Here is a 20,139-nt window from a genome sequence, read left to right on the forward strand (position 1 = left end):
CACACTCAACTGCAGGACCGTGGCAGTACCGGCGAGTGGTGATTGAGGCAGAAGCACCAACAAGGAGGAGGAAAGAGCAGCGTTTGGATTCTACCTGGCAGAGAGGAAGTGTATGATCAGCTACATGTGGGAATCGCATTCACTATTTATTTATTTATTTATATATTTATTTATTTATTTATTTATTTATTTATTTATTTATTTATTTATTTATTACAAATACCTCAAGGGCCCTCGGGTGAGGGCTTTACATGAGGGGTTTCCTCGTGTTCTTGTCCAACATTCTTTGATAAAAATTTTGAATACTTGGAAATTGTAAGGTACTTTTATGAAAATATTGAAGGCAATGGTTCATTCTTCCGATGTGTAGCAAAGTCTTTCTTTTAAAAGTTTTTCTATCGCTCGCATGGAGTTTAAGACTGCCGTAGAAAACCAGTGGGGAACGCTTTTGAGGATAGCAAAACCGTTAATAGCAAAAAATGCAAGCCTGCCGACTGGAGATCTGCGGATATATTGATTGTTATAGTGAAATATTGCTACATATGAAAATAATTACGTTCATAAACTCTTTCCCGTTCAAAAAGGCTTTTGTCCAGAATTGTTCGGTATGCGCTGTGCCACAAGCAATCGATGTGCAATTTTCTGTTTGATAGCATACTGCTTGGAGGCTGTTGACGTTTTCCTAATATTGGTGCTCTTCTTTAAGCAGGACAATATGTTTGCTTTCAATTTATTGCTAGTGTGCACGAGAGCGGAGTTTAGTTTTCTCCGGTGCCATAGATTTTCGTGAGACAGGAAGTGTCCCAAGTGTTTTCCTCCTACTGTCTGCCGACTTGCTGAGTGTGTGCTTCGACACATGCTTTGGTGATTGTGAAGAAATGCCGTTCCATGGTGTGGTGCTTCCTTGTGTGTTCTGCTTGTACACAACGCACATTTTATTTGGTGCTTTAGGGCAATGAAAGAGAGGAAGGCACCAAAATATTTTCCTTCTACCACCAGTGGGCTCATTGGAAATGCGTTTGAAAGTGCATCTTTTCCCTTTGGCGTTTGTGCAGAGGACGCAGTCCACAACATCCTCAAAGTTCACAGAACGTGGTAGATGTGTCTGCAGTAATTTACCACATGTCTTCTTCAGGGCGTAACCAATTTTGTGTGGCACTGTTTGTGCGACTCGAGGTCAGCAGTATGCTTTCTCACAAGTGCACATAGAGTGCAACAAGCTTTGCTTCAGGATACTTGGTTGCCTCTGTGCGCTTGTTTTTCACTCCTTCATTCACACTCTGCATGTAATTGCGCAGCAATCAACTATTTTTTCTTAGGGAAAAGTCTGGCAGCTGTTTCATGTTTATTATCTTCCAGATGAAAATGCCAGGTCGCTTCAGAATTTCGACAAGGGTACCTATTCCCGACATTACTAGCTGAAATGTGTAGGCCTGACTAAAACTTGCAATTTCTATATTAATTCAGCTGGACGTGAAGAAGTATAAATTGTCCAGCTTTACGCAATTTCTCTCTGAATAATCGAGCTGCAAATAGCATCTTGCTGCTGGAATTGAGTGGTTTCCAGCTGGAAGGCTGTCATTTCCACCTCAATAATGGAACTTGAAATGGGATCTTTTTTTTTCACCTGGCTGGCATGCATGCAACACAAGATCACTGCCCGCCTCTCCACCCAGTGGCAATGCGTTAGATCCCACTTTCATCGATTCAGTCGTTTGCACTCTTTCAGGGAAGTTTTTGTTGCTGTTTGGTGATTTAAAGGAAAATCGCAGACAACCTACTTATCCTGTGACTGGGCCATCAATGAAACTGTGCCATTTTTCAGTTTAACAAAAGGTGGCTGCTGGCTTCTGCACTTCGCGAACTGGGCAATACTAATGTGCACTGGTCAATATTTAATGGTGCATTAAGGTAATTATCACAATTAGGCTGCATCATGCATGCAAGCATGCATGAAGGAAAGTGATGAAATTAACTTAATTCACATATATTGCCTTCCACAAACTTTCGACTGTAGGCGTAAAACACACCGCACTCCTCTTAGGCATAGCAATTTCTCTTGCTGCCAGAAAAATCTCTCTCCGTGACAGTGATGTGTGCAGACTTTCCATACCTTTATTGTCCGTTTGCAGATCTGGCCCAATAGCCTATCTACCCTACTGCCATTGCCACATGCTCTACTGCACTCGTGATAATGCCGCGAATCTTTGTAGCGTTTGCTCACTTGTCAAAGCTGCCGCCACGCCGCTTTAGCGCTTTATTTCCGATTCAAGACGCGACCAAATTTATCTCCATTAATCGCATCCAGGCGGAGGGGAGTCCACGTTGTTCCAGAATGTTCTAGTAACTTTGCACGCTTTGTCTCGAAAGTTCCCTATTAGCTTTAAATTGAGCACGGACGAGGCGGCGGACATTCGGTTCGACGACCGCCCAGCACGCTGGTTGCTACGCCGCCGCCTACTCATCGAGTTCTTTGCGGGCGCATGTCAGCCCAAATGAAGTTTTGTTTAGAAGCCATTTTCGCTGTCTTCCTGCTCCCTACCACTACTTGACATCTGGTGGTAGTGCCAATGGATGTCCACCCCCTGACTGCCGCCAAAGCAGCCCGAGCCGTCTCGAAGAACCAGATCTCGAGAAACCCGCAGTAGCTATCCCAAACGAAGGGCGAAGTAGCCGTCGTCTCCAGACGCGTTCACATCAAATGGACTACTACCGGACCGCACGCGAGCAAAGAAGTACAGAGGGCAAAACGCATGCCTAGAACACGCTCTGATCGTGTTTCGGGCGTAACACGCGATAACTAGCCATAAGATTTGGTCAAAAATGGTCTGGAGGTAAACATGTGCTGATAAACTGATAGAATTTCATCGTCATGTTTTGCTTTCTTGGTCGCAGCGGCTTTGGGAGCTCCGGAACACACTGTTTGGTTGTTCTAGGCGTGCGTTTTGCCCTCTGTACATCTCAGTTTCGAGTCAACCATAGCTACGACACCCGCCCCCATTATTTTGCACCAGCCCCGACTGCCGCTCACGTTCAACGGTTCACCGGACGAGGAGCCTGAAGAATGGCGGGAAAAGTTTGACCGTGTCGCCGTATTAAACAGTTAGGATGACCAGACTAAAGACTTTCACTTAGCAGCAGCAGCGGGGCAGTTGCGGCATCTTGAGCTGCCCTTAACACATCGCTTGTCCGTGCAGGTGTATCATTCTACCCTGACCGATCCCGATCCCGATCTTATCATCTGTCTACAGCCCATTTCCTCCCGACGCCCCAACAAGTGTGATCTGCGTTTCATCTGCCTGAGGACCTGCTGTGGCTGCGTGGTTTTCCACCTACTGCGGCTGCGTCGGCCACTGTTCGCCACCAGGAGGAAGTACAAAAAAGGACGACTGATCGGCACCCGGCTTCACTTAGCAGCAGCAGCGGGGCAGTTGCGGCATCTTGAGCTGCCCTTAACACATCGCTTGTCCGTGCAGGTGTATCATTCTACCCTGACCGATCCCGATCCCGATCTTATCATCTGTCTACAGCCCATTTCCTCCCGACGCCCCAACAAGTGTGATCTGCGTTTCATCTGCCTGAGGACCTGCTGCGGCTGCGTGGTTTTCCACCTACTGCGGCTGCGTCGGCCACTGTTCGCCACCAGGAGGAAGTACAAAAAAGGACGACTGATCGGCACCCGGCTTCACTTAGCAGCAGCAGCGGGGCAGTTGCGGCATCTTGAGCTGCCCTTAACACATCGCTTGTCCGTGCAGGTGTATCATTCTACCCTGACCGATCCCGATCCCGATCTTATCATCTGTCTACAGCCCATTTCCTCCCGACGCCCCAACAAGTGTGATCTGCGTTTCATCTGCCTGAGGACCTGCTGCGGCTGCGTGGTTTTCCACCTACTGCGGCTGCGTCGGCCACTGTTCGCCACCAGGAGGAAGTACAAAAAAGGACGACTGATCGGCACCCGGCTTCACTTAGCAGCAGCAGCGGGGCAGTTGCGGCATCTTGAGCTGCCCTTAACACATCGCTTGTCCGTGCAGGTTGGTCTGTTTTCTTCCTTCACAATTTCGTCAAATTTTGAGTCGCAACTGCTGGTGTACCCGCTGCTGAATAGCATCTCTCGTCTGTGGTCTTGTCTTCATTGCAGTTTCTGTGGCGATAGCCTTGCATTTTGTAATGCCTACAAACGCGGAACTAGCCAAGAAGCTAGAATCCCTTGAGGAATCGTTCGAGAAAAAGCTAGCATCGTTGATTGATGACATCCAGTCGAAAATTCAGATTAAATTTCAAAACATCGGTCTCGACGAATGCTCCTCCTTGAAAGAGAGCGTGCAGTTTTTGAGTGACAAATTTGATGAAATGATTGTGAAACAGGAACAGCTCATGGCGTCCAACAAAGAGCTCACGGCATCCAACGAAGATCTGAAAGCCCAAAATGCTCTGTTGGAGAAAAGAGTTGGAGATTTGGAACAGTACTCCAGGCTGAACAATATTGAAATAAAAGGCGTCCCTTCAACGAAGGGTGAGGACTGCTACGCCATTTTGGAGCAAATGGGTGATGCCATCGGCTGTCCTGTTTCTAGTTCTGACCTCGATACTATCCACCGCGTGTCCTCTAAATCCGATGACAAAGCCATCATCGCGCGCTTCTTATGTCGCGATAAGAAAACTGACTTCATCAAGAAAGCACGCAAGGCGCGCCTACAGACTACCCAGATTGGTTTTCCCCCAGCCAAAGCATCACCTGTTTATGTGAATGACCATTTAACCCTTGAAAAGAAGAAGCTGTTTTCTAAAGCACGCGCCCTAAAGAAAGAACATGGCTGGCAGTTTTTGTGGACTGACCACTGCACAATCAGGGCAAGGCAAACTGTCGACAGCACGGTTTATCGCATATCTTCGGAGTCTGACCTAAGCATCTTCACCTAAGTTTCTTCTCTTTTTCTTGACGCCCTTCTTCTATCTACCCATTTTTCCCGGTCACAATGCTCTCTCCTCCTGAGCTGAAAAGTTTACTAGATAAAAATCAACTTTCGCTGATTCATTTCAATGCGCGGAGCCTCCGCAAAAATAACGATGGCATTAGTAACTTTATTGCTTCGCTGCATCACTCGTTTTCTTTCATTTGCATATCTGAAACTTGGCTTGCAGTTGATGACTCCAATTTATACGGTTTTCATTCTTATCAAGCTGAATATTGTCGTCGCCCTAATAACAGTCATGGTGGCTCTGCCATTTTCATTTCACCTCGTGTCACATATACTCGTAGGCATGACTTACTAATTAATGCTGCCTACTGCGAAGCTGTCTGGATTGAAACTGATTCATCATTTCCTGGTAATCACAACAATAAACTAGTCATAGGCTGCATTTCTCGATCTCCTTCATCTTCTGAGTCCGATTTTCTTGATTCACTTGATGCAATCCTTCGTAAGCTATCCAGCGAAAATAAACAAGTATTAATTATGGGAGACATAAATATCAATCTTCTCGACACCAGCTCCTCAACATATAAAGCTTATACGGATTGTTTTTCTGGTTACGGTTTTGAATGCCTAATTGAGTCCCCTACAAGAATTGCCTCTCATGGCACTCATTCGCTCATCGACCATGCACTTTCAAATTTATCGCTTCCCCTCATTTCGGGAGTAGTAAACGTCGAAATTACTGACCATTTTCCTATTTTCGTATCCATTAACTCCACAGCATCCTGCCCCAACCGTTCATACTTTACTTCGGTATTTAATGACACAACTTTTATTGAATCGCTATCTGCTACCGATTGGTCAGTTGTTTACAATCTTCGCGACCCTGTGCTGGCGCTTGAGTACTTTTGCACGTCTTTCCTTCAGGCCGTTTCCTCTAGCACTTCTACTGTCAAATGTAAAAAGAAATACAAATTCACATTTAACCCTTGGATGACTAGTGCACTTCTGGAAAGCATTCGCAAAAAAGATAATCTGTATAAAAAAACTAAAAAACAGCCGTTTAACCTTGCGCTTGCAGCCCGCTATAGAAAATACCGCCACATTTTGAACTCTCTATTAAGCCTTGCAAAAAAACGTTATTATGAGCGAGCGTTCAACTTAAACAAAAATGACTCCAAGAGACAGTGGAAACTATTCAACGAATTTTTAAACAGGCGTTCTCTGAATGCCCCTATATCTAAAATTACTTTCAATGGCATATCATACAACCAACCTAAAGATATTGCGAATGCTTTCTGCAATCACTTTTTATCATCCTACAATCACCCGCGCCCAACTTCAGAGATAAGCATGCCCCGTACACCGCATTCATTCTATCTCTTTCCAGTTACCCCTGAGGAAGTACACCGAACTATTTCTGAACTAAAAAATACGAGCCCTGGCTTGGACGGCATTTGTGTGCGCCATTTGAAATTAGCAGCCCCTCTTCTATCTAATGTAATCAGCTATATAATCAACCTGGTCTTCAAGACTGGAATTTTTCCTGATATTCTCAAAAAAGCTAAAATCATTCCAGTGTTTAAAAAAGGTGACAAAGAGCTTGTAAATAATTATCGACCCATCTCCATACTCTCATCGCTTAGTAAAGTTATTGAAAAGTTGTTTACCCTAAGAATAAATAATTACTTAAGTAAGTTTAACTTACTAAAAAATTGTCAATTCGGTTTTCGGTCGGGAAGTTCTACCAATCTTGCATTGCTTTGCCTAACTGACTATATTAAACAATCACTGGACAGTGGTAAACTTGTTGGCTCAGTATTTTTAGATTTCACTAAAGCTTTCGATACGATTAATCACAATATTTTATTTACCAAACTTGAAGCTTATGGCATAACTGGTCCCGCCCTAGCCTTTTTAAAAACTTATTTATTAGATAGACATAACGTGGTGTTCGTGGCTAATGCATTTTCTGATTTTAAGGTTACTAACATAGGTGTCCCTCAAGGATCGATTCTTGGCCCTTTGCTCTTTTTAATCTACATTAATGATCTGCCTGACGCTCTTACTAACACTCATTGTGTATTATACGCGGATGACACTACAATTTCTTCTTGTGATAAATGTATAATCTCGCTATCTGCCAAGTTAAATGCCTCTTTGGTTAGCATTATGTCCTGGTGCCATGATAATCACCTAATTATAAACCCCGTTAAAACTAAGTTTATGCTTTTTAGAACAAAACAAAAAATCACAGCACACTTGCCTTCATTATCGCTTGGTCATACTTCTATTTCCCCTTGCGACAACGTGACTTTCCTTGGTATTCAACTCGATTCTCAACTGAAATTTCATCATCATTTGGACCATGTGAAGAAAAAAACTGCATTTGGAATTCGTCCATTATTAAAGGCTCGTCATTTTTTCCCATCATCAGCACTCTTATCACTTTACTTTGCTTTTATTCACGCTCACATTAATTACGGCATTGTAGTATGGGGGAACACTTACAACTGTCATTTACACTCTATCCAGCACATTCAAAATCAGGCTATTCGTATCATTACCCGCAGTTCATACCTTGTTACTGCTATCCCTTTGCTTCGTCAATATAATATCTTATCCGTTACAAATTTATTTGATTACAACCTAGCCATCATGTTTTTTAGATTAATGAACAATGCACTTTCTTTTGAATTTATCGACAAATGTTTTTTGAAAAATTGTAACCCTACGAGATTTGCGGCTCAAAAAAATTTTTTGCTTCCCCAAGTTTTTACTAATTATGGAAAACGTCATTCTCATTTCTCATGCATTTCCCTGTGGAATAATTTACCCCCGAGTTTAAAATCGCCTATGTCTTTGTCTATGTTTAAATCGTATTTAAAAAGTTTTCTTTTGCAGCAAAATGTGGAGTGAACTGCTTCTATTCCCTTTAGAAAATTCTTGTACTTAATTATTTGCTAGAAATTTCTGCTTTGTTTTTTTGTTTCTTGACAACTGTATCCTTGTATTCGCAATTGTTTCTTTATATGTCTTTTCACAACGCTGTATTTTGTTCAATATTATTTATAGTGGGTTGTTATTCTGGTTTTGCTTGTCTGTTTGTTTTTGCCCTGCTAATCTATTTCATTCTCATTATATAATTGTTACTTATTTAAAATACCATTGTTCTTACTGCTAATTGTACCTGTCTGTGATGCTGCTTGTTTTTTAATCAAGTTAGTATTAATCTACCGGGGGTCCCGTGACAGTCACTTGACTTTGGGACCCTCGCCTGTATACTGAATTTATGTAACCGATTTGTACTCAATAAATTCTTATCTTATCTTAAAAAAAAAATAAAAAAAGCCACGTTTTCCTCGCCCTGGAAGGGCCAGACAGAATTTGGTTCGAAAACCACGAAGCTTCTCTGGCAACGTGGGAATTATTCAAGCGAGAGTTCCTGAAGGCATTCGAAGCATCGTCAGGAAAGAAAGAGCCCGGCTGCTTCTACAGTCACACATCCAGCATACGAATGAAATAGTGACCGCGTACATGGTCTGTTCTGAAAGTAGTAGGACTGGTTTTTTCCTGGGCGAACGGGCGGACGAGAGGTGGTCTGCGCGTGCAGGATCGTTGAAGGAGGATATTGGGAATGCTGTGGAAAATCGGCAGTCGGCTCTCGGCCGTTAAAAAGAGGAGGTCGCTTGTACTGTGAACCCCTGTCGAAACGTCTCGTCACGCAGAATCGTCGAGCGTTTACTGCATCAGCGATACGCGATCAAATTTTGAGTAAATCTTGGTAAAACGGGCAAAGAGACTCACAACATGATTAAGGAGGCCTAGGGTGACGCTTCCATGGGTAGATCCGGTGTTTTTAAGAGGCACAAGCTTTTCCGAGAAGGTAAGGAAAGAGTGGAGGAAGACAACCGCTTCAGACGCCCTTCGACTAGCAAGACCTACGAAAATGTGTAGGGAGGGAAACATTTACTTAACAGTGATCTATCAGAATGATTGCTGATGACTTGAGCATTCCTCAAACCCAAGTTTTTGGGATCGTGACTGAAAACTTACCCATGAGGAAAGCGTGCGCGAAGTTGGTGCCGGGAGTGTTGTCAGAGGAGGAAAAGGCCAACCGGTAGGATCTTCGTCATCTGAATGAGGACCTCGATTTTTTGTCCCGCACAAGGCGGCAACGCTGTCTCAGCCCCCCTACAGCCTCGACTTGGCCCTGCCAGAATTTTTTCTATTCCCGAGAATAAAATCGACGCTCGAGGGGAAACATCATGGATCGGTAGAGGTGGTTCAACAGGCCGTGACGAGGGAGCTAAACAGCATTCCGGTCCAGGCGTTCCTGGAGGCGTACGAAAATTGTAAAACTCATTAGCAGCAGTGAGTAGGTGCGGAAGGGTGCTACCTTGAAAAATTGTAATCGTTTGTACTATTCTCTTGAATAAATTTTGTTTAAAAAAATGAGTCCTACTACTTTCAGAACAGACCATGTACGTAGACGACATGAAGCGCCTTTTTCGACGTGTCGGTCCTGACATGACGGAGGAGAAGGTGGAGATTTTTATGCGTGGTGCTAAAGAGGCACCTTTCGGTGTTCTGACCCGCAATCCATCGAAGTCCGTCGGTGAATTCACCAGCGAAGCAGCCGCCATTGGGGAAATCTTGGAAGCACGAGCCCACCATTTCCGTCGACAGCTCCAAGTGATCTCGACTACCCTCTCAGATGGCACAGCATTCGGAGGTAACCTGTGAGATATAATCCGCGAAAGTATGCAGGAAGAGCTGCGTCACCTGTTACATCTTCCAGCCAGCCTCAAGTAGCGATCCTTGAGGAAATCGTCCGCGATTTCCGTCCGCTTCCTGTAATCGACGCCCCAGCTGAAGCTCAAGCCTTGACCTATGCCGTTGCAGCACGCAGTCTTCAGCCCCAGCTACGCACCCAGTTCCCGAACGCCGACCCCTGCCCCCACCCACCCAGCTTACGACCGACGCTCAAGCACCAGGAAATGCGATGCCTGGAGGGCTTCAGACAACCGCCCGCGTGCTTCCATGGCGGTAAAGCCGACCATATTCATCGTCACTGCCCGTACCGTCGTAGCTCTGCCGTTGTCGCACCACGGCTACTCTTCTGCCAATGTCCACAAGAATCGACGAGTACCTGCGTCGAGAGGAGTATGCACTTAACCGCCCTTCGCGCAAACCATCGCCGTCAGCCTCTCGTTTTGCGTCGCCACGCCGCAGCTACGCAGCTACGCAGCCGCGGTACGAGGAAGGTCTCTCAGCCCCCGTAGGGGAAACTAAAGACAGCAACCACTGGAGGTGAGGTTGCTCACGAGCGAAACGCCGAAAATCCTCCAACGACCACGCCACATGAAGACGGCTCTCCCGATACGCCGACGCCACATGCAATGACAACCTAGACAACGACGCGCACCGCCTTCGAAACGACGTCGCCACCCAGAAAAGCTTCCACGACACCCCCTACCCACAATTCACATACTCGTCTAAGCCGTGAACCGATGCCGAGGACAACGTGCAACGAAAAGCAAGGAGAGCCGACTTAGAACTGGTTATCGGCGGCCGGAAAGTTACCGCTCTGGTCGACACAGGAGCTGATTATTCGGTGATGAACGGACCGTTCGCTGCGCAGCTGAGGAAAGTAACGACCGCTTGGGACGGCCCACAAATTCGCACCGCAGGGGGCCACCTCATTACGCCATGAGGACGGCGAACAGCGCGAGTGACTCTCAAAAGGGACATACCTATCCCGCGACCTTCGTAGTGATAGGGCAATGTTCCCGCGAAGTGATCTTGGGCATGGATTTCCTTATTGAGCATCTATTTATTTTTTTATTCAAAATACCCCCAAAGGCCCTCATTTGAGGGTATTACATGGGGGGAGTAAGTACAAAGCATTGTTATAAGGTTAAAAGTATTGCACTAAAATAAAATAGAAATCACAAAATATTAATCATAAATAGGCATCCACAGAAAGGGTCGCAACAATGCACATAGCAGCAACATTTGAGAATAAATAACAGCTCCGCTAGAAAAAGAAAAAACGACACTGGAAAAAGTGCGCTGAAGTACAAAACCAAAAATATAAAATAAAAAGAAGACAAGGCGGAAGAAAGAACGCTGAAAGAAATACCTTTTTAGTTGTTGAAACATGAGTGAATAAGGTGTTCGAATTTATTTAGATCAGATTCTGTGGCAATTTCTGATGGCAAAGCGTTCCATTCGGTTATTGTGCGTGGCAAAAAAAAATAGGCATAATGGAATGACTGGCAGTTAATGCGTTTAACTTTGTAAGGATGATCGCGACGTGGAAAGATAACTGGCGGTGGCTGAAAGAATTCATCATGAAGCGAAGGATGGCGATAAAGTTTGTGGAAGAGTTATAGACGGTAAATTTTTCGGCGCAGTGCTAAGTTATCTAACTCGTCTTTAGTCTTCAATGAGGTGACGCTGGTGTAACATGAATAATCAGAAAAGATGAATCGCGCAGCACGGTTTTGCAGGGCTTCGATGTTACTGATGATATAATTCTGATGAGGATCCCAAATGGCAGACGCGTATTCGAGTTTCGGACGGATTAATGTGGTGTACGCTAGTTTTTTTTGCATGTGTCGCGGCCTCTTTTAAATTATGTTTGAGAAGTCCGAAAGTACGGTTAGCGGAGCCAAGAGTGAGATTAATATGATGATTCCATGATAAGTCGGATTGAAGGCTAATGCCAAGATACTTGTAACTTGTGGTGAATTGTACACTATTGTTATCAAGAAAGTAGGCGGTAGGAATACGTGGCTTGTTGGTGAAAGACATGAGCTTAGTTTTGGAAAGATTAACGGCATTAACCAATTAGAACACCATGTGCTATTCGCTTCAAGATCAGACTGCAGTGGCTGGCTGTCAGTGTTACAGGTTATACATCGATAAAGCACACAATCGTCAGCAAATAGTCTCATTCTGGACGTCACACAATTGGGTAAGTCATTAATAGAGGCCGGATTTTTAGGCACTAAAAAGCACGTTTTAGGCGCCATAAATAGGCGGCTAAAATTCCATTTTAGGCACCTAACGGAGAAAAATAGGCACTATAAACTTTATCAAAAGTGCGCACAGTTCCGAACTTCAGCGCGCAATATCTGCCGTAAAATAAAAGAAAAACACAGCAAGAATGATTTGGCACCTTAAGCAAGGTGCGAACATTAAAAGCCGTTTTTTTTAAGGATGTCACGCAACTTTTCGTACAATACACATGCTTCAGCAGGGCAAAAGGGACGGTTACCAACCCTTTTAAAACACTTTGGTATACCTCGAAACAAGCAATTCGCTTGCCGTGCACAAAAGTAGAAACAATGAACACCTTAACAGGAGGCCATGTATTTAGAATTTGATATAAACATTGTCAATTCAAAACATCTGACAAATGAGTTCAGTCTTCGCTCACACAGGAATGGAACTTATTTATTGCAGGCATACACGATGCCTGAACATTAATAAATATGTTGTCATTTGTGGTGCCATCTGGTCAACTACCACTTTAACAGCCAAGGTCCTCAACAAGCTAGCATTATAAAATGGCAGAAATTAGGAAAAAGGTTGCTTCGATATTTTCGGCTGACGTGGTTGGTATTGTGTACGCAGCCGGCGTAGGTGCAGTGTTCACCACAGCCAACTGACGAGGTCATCTAATGTTGCCAGGTGTGTTTTCTACTCAAAACCGAAATGGATTTGAAAGCAAACAGAATCTGAAAGCAAAACCACAGCGTATTACAGGCCCCTCTTCTGTAAAATAGGGCATTTTAGGCACCGACGTCGGAAATAGGCATTTATAGGCACTGACACCAAAATAGGCATTTATAGGCACTATAAGAAGAATATTAAACATATTGTCAACACCTAATTCGTGCTCATATGTAAAAATGGTGCGCCTACGAAGCGTCGAAAAAAATAGGCATTTGCCTAAAATCCGGTCTCTAGTCATTAATATAGGTGAGGAAAAGTAAAGCTCCCAGTACACTGCCTTGTGGAACTCCAGACGTAACATTAGGGTAACATGAGTTAGAGTTGTTAACTGATGTGAACTGGATTCTAGATGAGAGAAAATCTGCTATCCATGCAATAATATTAGGGTGAATGTTCAGTTGGGGAAGTTTAAGCAACAACCTTTGGTGTGGAACGCGATGAAATACTTTAGAAAAATCGAAAAATATTGCGTCAACTTGAAAACGAGCGTCAATCAGTGCATGAATATCGTTAATAAAACCGACAAGTTGGGTGTCGCATGAGTAGCCCTTGCGAAAACCGTGCTGAAGATCGAAAATAATGTTATGATCTTCAAGGTAGTTGATGACCTGAGTATGTATAATATGCTCGAGTAATTTACAAACTGTACTTGTTAAGGAGGTGGGACATCAGGCGATCATCGACCTGCGACCCAAGCTGATCGCGCTTTCGGCGGTCGAGGCCATACTTTCGATGAGAACTCTGGAACATCACGTTGTTCAGAGTGTCCTGGAGGAACAAGTGAGCATCCCACCCCGCTCAAGCGTCATCGTCACTGTAGGCGCCACGGAAGCCAATACCACTGAAGCCATCATCGAGGGAAACATTCAATTGCTTCCAGACCGAAGAATCGACATCGCAAGAGGCATCACACATTTCCGCAATGGACAAGCCGCAGTGCTGCTGACTAACTTCAGCGAAGAATACCGGCACGTTAACAGAGGAACGACGATTGCTCTCTTCGACGAAATATCCGACGTACGAGTCTCCTTCGCCCTCTCCGACCCATCCGCAGAAGATTCACCTGACCAAAAGAACTCGCGCACTTTCGACATCAACTCAGTCTCGCTAGGAGCACACAAGACCAGATCCGCAATCAATCTGCTTCGAAGCTACAACGAGTATTTCTAGTCATCGCCGGAGGTGCGACAAACGCCTATTGCCAAGCATCGCATTATAACCCACCAGCACGGCCGAGCTCTGCGCCCGAGCCCATTTCTGTGTATCACCACGAAAACAACAAGCCATCTGGGGCCAAGTGAAAGCAACGCTTCGCAACGACGTCATCCAGCCTTCAAAGAGCCCCTGGGCGGCACCGGTTGTTCTAAGGCGAGAGAAAGACGGCGCACTTCGATTCAGCGTTGATTACCGCCGCTTGAACAACATAACAAAGAAGGACGTCTACCACCTCCCCCGCATCGACGGCACACTGAACCGGCTCTGTAATGCCAAGTATTTCTCATCGATGGACCTCGAGAGCGGATACTGGCAAATTGATGCCGATGAAAGCGATCACGAGGAGACCGCAATTGCATTTATCACTCCGGATGACCTCTAAGAGTTCAAGGTGATGTCATTTGGTCTCTATTCCGCACCAGCGACATTTCAGCGAGTAATGGATACCGTGCTGGCAGGCCTGAAGTGGCAAACTTGTCTGGTATATTGTCACGTAGTTGCGACTGCAGTCCGGCGAATAGCAAAACAGCGAGAATCGCTTCTAAACGAAAACTCTTTATTTGGGCTGACTTGCGCCCGCAAAGAACTAAATCACTCGGCGGCGGCGTAGCAACAAGCGTGCTGGGAGGTCGTCGAACAGAATGCCCGCCGCTGTTGGCAGTGCTCTTTTTACAGTTGATAGCGAACATTCGAGATAAAGCTTAGAAAGTTACTAGAACATTCTGGCGAAAAGTAGAACCGGCTCCGCCTGGATGCGATCAATCGACATAAATCTAGGCTCGTTTTGCGTCACAAACGAAGCGATAAAGCGGCGTGTCGGCAGCCTTGAAGCATGAACAAACACTACAAACAAACGCTACAAAGATTCGCGGCAATATTTATATGACGTCGTTGTCGTCGCCTCGAACTTTGAAGAGCTCCTGAAAAGGCTTCAAACAGTCCTAGAGTCAATCAAGTCGTCCGGCCTAAATTTGAAAGCACACAAGTGCCGCTTTGACTATGAAGAGCTGCTGTTATTAGGCCACATCGTTAGCAAAGAGGGAGTACGCCCAGACAAGCAGGAAACAGGTGCTTCAGCATTGTTGCCAGCGCCGGCCGATAAGAAAGCTATGCAGAGATTCCTCCGACTGTGTGCGTATTACCGACGACTTGTCAAAAAACTTTTCGCGCATCGTCGAGCCTCTGACCAACCTCAAAAAGGCAGACGTGCCATTGGAATCGGAAGCGCCACAAGTAGAAGCCTTCAAGGAACTTCAGCGTCGTTTACAGTCCCCATTGACCCTCGCACACGTTGATGAAAACGCCGTGACCGAAATTCATACCTACACAAGCAGCGTTGGTATAGGCGCCGTCCTCGATGAGAACACCGACGGACTGGAGAAAGTAATCGCATACGCCAGCCGTTCCCTCTCCTAGGACGAGGCTAACTATTCGACGACTGAGAAGGAGTGCCTTTCCCTCATCTGGGCTGCGTCGAAATTTCACCCCTACCTGTACGGACGACGGTTCAAGGTGGTCAGCGATCACCACGAACTGTGCTGGCTTGCAGTTTAAAGGAAACCTCCGGCCGCCTCACTCGATAAAGCCTGCGCCTCCAGGAGCTTGACGTCACCGTGGTTCACTGGTCCGGACGCAAGCACTCTGATGCCGATTGCCTGTCACGAGCCCCTGAAGATGCACCGGCGCAGGAAGACAATGAGGACGCCTTCCTGGGACCCATCAGCTCCAGCTCTTTTGCACTGCAGCAACGCTCGGACTCCGAGCTAAAACGCCTCATCGAATACTTGGAAGGCAAGGTTTCTTCAACCCCCCCCCCCCCCCCGCCTCGTTCAAGCGAGGATTGTCTTCGTTCTGTGTACAGAACGATGTCCTCGTGAAGAAGAACTTTGCAGCGAACAAGACAGCCTACTTTCTTGTTGTACCTGCAAGTCTGCGCGGAGTTCTTCAGGCCTCACACGACAAGCCGACAGCTGGACATCTCGGGTTTTCTCGCACCTTCCGCCGCATTCAAGACAAGTATTGCTGGCCCCGACTGTCTGCCGATGTCGCACATTATGTGAAAACCTGCCCACGAAATGGCAGACCCATTCTGTCCACACTAGGTATAACATACGGACGACAATGCGGACCAAAGACTGACCTTCACAAACATATACAACAGCTTCTGGTCATTCCACCGATACCTCGGAACATGCACCCAGATTTCCACGGTGAACGTGGTGCAGAGAGAGCTAAATCTTTGGGCAAACTTTTCTTAATGATAACTCTGTAGTAATGAAGATGCAGCAGATTCCTCGGCTGATACGATGGTAGCTGTGGTCACCACAGAACACGGTACACCATAAATGGGGGCACTATACGCACTCAGCACACATATGCTGGATAAGAAACAGCCATTCCTCTAGCCATTTCGGGATCCGCGACAGAAACCATTGTCAGCGACTCAATATTGGCGATACGCAACGACACGTTGGGAAGAATCCCCACAAGCAGCACGGATACTGCGAAATTCTCAGCCCGCACGGTGCATTCGCCTATTCTGGACGCCTGCTCATGCCTGCCTTGCTGGCAATGAGGCGGCTTATAGCCTAGCTCACAACCTAGCTGCGTGTGTGTTCTCATTTCATAGTTTCTTTGGCTTCCCTGGCATACGTCACGATTGCATGTGTCGACAGCCTTGTCCCTCTTGGTATGTAAGCACATGCGCACGTTCCCATTTTCGTTTGTATGACCGCGTGTCTGCTTTTTTTTTGTTACTATGCTGCATACTTTTTGTGTTATTCTCATCACTTGTATGTGACGTGTTTTTGCATTTTGCATTGTGCTATTTACTCTTGCATTTGTAACCCCCCCCCATTGTAGTGCCGAAAGGCGCTGTGGGTATCAGATCAATAAATAAATAATAAATAACTGTCCCGCCCAGCTGGGTCGTGCAGCCCGCCCGCCCTACACTCTGGCAAAGGACAGGTTGTTTTCTTACAGAGAAATCCTGCAGCACTACAGGCTTGCGAGACTCAGATTCCCCCCAGCAGATAAAACGCTCTCCAAACGACAGGCCAAAGCCTGGCGTAAACTTCAAATTAACATCCATACAAATCCCCAATTGTTTAGTTTCTATTCGGAAGGACTCTACTCAAATTAAAAATTTGTTATAGCAAAGCCTATCTAAATCATATAATCTGGAACTGGCCGTCGTTCAAGCGGGAGGCGGCTTCGGGTCGCTCGTCTGTATCCGCTGGTAATACCATAACCATCACGCACACTCACCCTGCTGAAACTGACGTTGCGCCATCTGTCAAACTGCAATCGAAACAAAACCCACCAGCGGGCAGTCTAGCCAATCGCTAACCGCCTTACATCGGGCGTCGCTCCATGGTTCCCTACCACCCGCGCTCTGGAATTTTCGCGCTTGTTCAGAGGCATTGCCGACTGCATCGAGGGCGTCCTGCTGGTAAGGCAGCTGTTAAGAGCATTATGACTTTGTCCTCAGTTTGCATGCTGTGATATGTTGGCTTGCCTTCGAGACGCGACGCGCGCTGGAGAAGCCTTCCCTTGCCTACCTGCCCGTCTTTGTGAACAAAAAGGTTAGGACTCACGCTCAGAAGCATTCATTTTTTCATTATTTCTTCGAAGTGATTATAATATGGTCTGGAAATATTCAAGCACTCCAAAACATAGGATTTCGTTAAACGGTGTGCTGGTTGATATCAGGGCATCTGAGAGAAATAGGAAGCGTGTATTAATGCATGCACGTCCTACCCAGGCAGCACAACAACATTGGCCGAACGTCGCGCAAGTGTTGGCAAAACTTGGCACGAACATCGGTCCTACACTGGCATTTGGGCCGAGCGCTACCACTTCACACATTGGCCTTACTTTCATGCCAGTTTTGGGCCAACGCTCGGCCGATCAAGCGGCCAACGCAGTCCCGATGTTCGTTCTGCAGCATGGACCAGCAAAGGTCTCATACTGGCATCCAACTTTCAAACATTGGTAGCCAAGTTTCAAACATTGGTAGCCAGCTTTCGAATAATGGTTTCCAGCTTTCGAATATTGGCATCCAGCTTTCGAATAATGGTTTCCAGCTTTCGAATAATGGCATCCAGCTTTCGAACGCTGGCACATGCAATTAACCCACTCGCCAATGACCGGCACTGTGGATAGATGTACATACATAACATTCTACCTAGCAAATATTCATAAATGAGGGTGCGAAAGAATTCCAGAAAAAAGACCCGTTTATTGCTTTGAGTTACAAGAATCACGCTTCTAGCGCACACAGGATGGTTTGCGCTACCACCAGCCACCCTGGGGAGTAAAGAAAAGGGGCCTAAGAGCATGGTGGCAGAGGCTGTGGGAAAACAATTTATTTTCAAGTTTGGTGAGTGCCGATCAGGTTGGACAAAGCATCTCGGCAAGCTGCTGCGGCACGGCTAAGGCATCCAAAAAGCGCTCAACGGAGCTGTCCTCCAGTGAACTGATCAGTCATATCCGAAGTAATCGTTGCACTCCACTTGCAAGGGGGCTGCTGGACTGCATTCAAACAAATTCCTCGTCCAGTTCTTGCACGATGGCCTCACGAAGTGCCAAGCCTGCAAAGAGATGCATGATGTCATGGTAAGTTGAATTATGGCCATCACAGAACAAAAACAAACATAACAAAGATAACACCGAATTTTGTGAAACACAGTAATCGTGAAGACACTAGCAACATATTTTACAGGATAATTTTTAATTTATTCTTAAGAACCAGCCCCACATTAGTTGCACAAAGTGGAATTTAATTTACTAAACTTCCCTTACACCAAATGGTTTAATTTAGTTTAATGCGTCGTGTCGCACTCCCAGTAAATATACTCAATGCGAGATAAGGAAATTAATGTGATATTGAAAACAGATTAATGTATTATTTTGTTTTAATATCATAACTTGTGTCTCTAAATTGCGAGGTAATTTTTTATTCCAGTAAATATGCACAGGTTGTAGCGTCTTTTCCACATGGACGTCAAAACAACATTTTTGATTAGTTTTATTTAATGGGGTCAAAAATGCGGCTTGCGACTTTTGACGAAATACGCTGAACGCAAGGAACTCAGGGCACCTTTGTTTTACCTTAGTTGCTTCGCATGCATGCTATAGTTGGATTCGAAACTGCAACTTGAAAACCACACAAAAATACTAGTCTGATAGTCCAGAGTAATGCCCTTTTTCATTGCGAGAGAACTTGGGCAAAAGCTTTAACCAGTAATTGCGGATTTTCTATTGAGTCTGCAAGAGTAGAAGGCAAAAAGAAACACTACGGAAGTATTACACATATCCTTACCAACTAGTCTGCAGTGGAAAATTAATTAAGCGGTTCTGATTTCCGTCGTGCATAAGCGGTAAAGGACATATTCCCGAATGCATCCTATCTCAATTCATATGAGTTCAAACCCGCTGTTAGCCAAAGTAGTGAATCTTTAGTGAGTTCATCTCACCAAAGACGAAAAATTAAATTCTCACCATTCGGCCACAATTCCACTGCGCACGACGTCAAGCAAGCCATTTCGCAATGAGAGTGGGTACACAGAAGTCGTCCTCGTGCTTTTTGGCTCGCTCTCTTCTCCTGCCGAAAAAATAAAGGCGCATGTAGTCAAAGCAACATTTACTACAAAAACCACTTTAACTTCCAGACGTATATCAAGATAAAAGAGTTTTAGTACTTACAAAAGATCTTGCAGGCGGTACGAACAGCGTCGGAGCTCTCCTAATATATGAGTGTGGCTTTTCGCGTGCGCAGACTATGAACGGTGCTAGCTCGAGTGTGCATGCATTTTCGTCGCGTTGGTTTGCACGTGGTTGAGCTCCGCCGTGCAGTCAAGAATGTCTTATTGTGATGAGTCGCGCCGTTCCAAGACAAGCAGTGGAGCCGATGGTGTGGGGGGGTGGGGGGTTGGCTGGAGGGGAGAGAGGAATTTTCCTTTACACAGGTTTTGCGGTTCCGAGAAAAGTCCTCGAGCTGAAAGGTGGAGACAGGGAGGTGGAGGAACAGCGAAGCGCGTAGCTGCGCGCGAGGGAAAACAGGTTTGAGAAAGTGACAACCAGAAAGAAAAAATAGCGCTTCGCGGGGTGGGGTGTTAGCCCGCTACCTGGAAAAGGGCACGGCCGGGAGAACAGGTGGAGAGATATTGGACTTGAAGACTTGAAAGAGAAAAGGAAAGAGGCCAAAACACGTGAAAAGGGTTTGGAATTTTTGGAGAATGAGTCACATGGCCACAGG

General features: G+C 45.7%; 1 long non-coding RNA gene across 1 annotated transcript; it reads right to left on the reverse strand.

The window, feature by feature from the left end:
• Positions 1-18,222: 18,222 nt before the first annotated feature.
• On the reverse strand, positions 18,223-19,759 carry LOC149355455 (uncharacterized). The gene is made up of 2 exons (XR_016289721.1): positions 19,383-19,759; positions 18,223-18,472 (listed from the first exon to the last, which is right to left on the reverse strand). It is a non-coding gene; the product is annotated as an uncharacterized LOC149355455 (long non-coding RNA).
• Positions 19,760-20,139: the final 380 nt, after the last annotated feature.

The sequence above is a fragment of the Amblyomma mixtum genome, chromosome 3 (assembly GCF_055824585.1).
Source record: "Amblyomma mixtum isolate Tamu chromosome 3, ASM5582458v1, whole genome shotgun sequence".
Taxonomy (NCBI): Eukaryota; Metazoa; Arthropoda; class Arachnida; order Ixodida; family Ixodidae; genus Amblyomma; species Amblyomma mixtum.